Source organism: Rhagoletis pomonella, unplaced genomic scaffold (genome assembly GCF_013731165.1).
Source record: "Rhagoletis pomonella isolate Grant_MI unplaced genomic scaffold, Rhpom_1.0 Rhpom_scaffold_00003, whole genome shotgun sequence".
Lineage (NCBI taxonomy): Eukaryota > Metazoa > Arthropoda > Insecta > Diptera > Tephritidae > Rhagoletis > Rhagoletis pomonella.
Genome location: NW_023458557.1, coordinates 50,776,872 through 50,778,862, shown reverse-complemented (window position 1 = coordinate 50,778,862; position 1,991 = coordinate 50,776,872).

Sequence of the window (1,991 nt, the reverse complement as noted above, 5' to 3'; positions counted from 1 at the left end):
TTCGCACGAGGCGATTTTTCAGGCAACTTTTAGTTGAAAGCAAAAATCGCCTCGTCCGAACGGCCTTTCAACTAATCGCTTTCAACAAAGTTGGTCGCCAGCCAACTTTTAGCTCGTTCAACTTTTTTTCCTTGCAACCCTGTGTTTGTTTACATTCTGTATCAGTGTTGGGATATGAAATTGTTCCTTCAGTACGAAATCTATACAAAAAATGTACTTTTCGGCTATAAATTGTATACACTTTTTAATTCGCTCATATATTTTCTTAGTACATTCCCTTCAAGACCAATGATTTTATGGTATTCATGAGAAAGTTTTATTGTTTATGTACATACGTTTACGTATTTTACACTTTTACAAATTGATTCCACGTGCACATGTATTGCATTTAACGCAATTATGTATGCACACATTTTCAGGTATACATCTTAACAAAAAGCATATTTAAGTTATTATTAATGGATAAAAGAGACATTTTCTTTGGATTCAGTACTAAAATTTGACATTTTAATAGAATTTCAAGTGCTTATCAAAACTTTACGAGAAGATTTGACCATTTATCTTAATATTATTCAATTTTAATTACTTTTTGTAAAAATACGCTTTATATTTTAAGAAAAGCCGTACAAATCCAAGGTTCAAACTTTGTGCAACATTTAAAAAACCAACACACTTTCGAAATAATTTCGATCTACTTAATTCGATTTCCTAGATTTATTTTGAGTGTGTGGTTTTTTAGCCCATTGAATTTTAATATAACTAAGTTTTTTAAGATTTCTTTGATGAAGGTGTTGCTAATTTCCTCCATATAAAAAAATCGTCGAACACACTTCGTATGGAAGAAAATGGCTGACATCGTCGACAAAACAAAATTGCCAAGTTCAACGGTAAGTCCCAGCTACTTTAAACTTGCACTTTATTATACTAAAATTGAATGGGTTAAAAACTAAAAATATTAATAAAGCTCGAAATTTTTTCGACGGTATGTTGGTTTTTGGATGTTTCGCAAATATTTAATCTTGGGTTTATACAGTTTTTCTTAAAAAATACACTATAGTTTATAAACAGATAATTAAAATTAAAGAATAATAAAATAAATAGTAAAACCTTGTCAATATGTGAGTGCCGTAAAGGTATTATATTTAAGAAAATCTCTTCTTATAACTAACGAAGACTTTGTTTCTATATGAAGCTGACTTTGACATTTTGTTTTAATAAAACTTAGTATCGAAAAGTTTCTTTAAAAATTTGGCTAGGCTATGTTATACTGGTTCGTTCAAGCCATTTTTCAAAACTGACGAACAGGCGAACTGAATTTTCAGAGCTATATATTTTTAGTATTCATTACAAAATTTTACTAAAAAGTACTGCGTAGTAGGAAAGTATATTGTAAAGGAAATTGTATCAAACAAGTACAATTGTACCAAAAATGCCAACACTGTTCTGTATACATACTTTTTTTCTTTTTTACTTTTTTACTCTTATTTTATCTTTCAGCTTCGCTAAAAGCACTTCTACCAACGCTTGGCTTACCAAATTTACGCCAATTGATAAAATTTTGCGATTTAAATTCATTTTCAATAATGTAAATAACGATTCGTGTTGAATCCAAAATCGCCTCGTCTGAATAGGGATGGCAACTTTTTCACTTTCAACTTCTCATTCAACTACGTATTCAACTTTTGTTGCCTGTAAAATCGCCTCGTGCGAATGCCCTATTAATAAAATCCATTCTGGAAAGTGATGGGTCGGCGTGGTTTGCGAGGTTGCTTAAGTGAAGCCTCTGTACATTTTGCGCTTTGTACCAAGTTGAGCATTTTTGCCAAGTCTCAGATTGATATTGTTTTATGAATTTCTTCTTGAGAAATTCAACTATGTCATTAACACTTAGATTAGTAGTTGTTAAGACACGAGCTATGGTGGCGTATTTTGATGTGATATCAGCAAGTTCGTTACCCTTTATACGGGAATGGCCCGGGGACCATATCAGT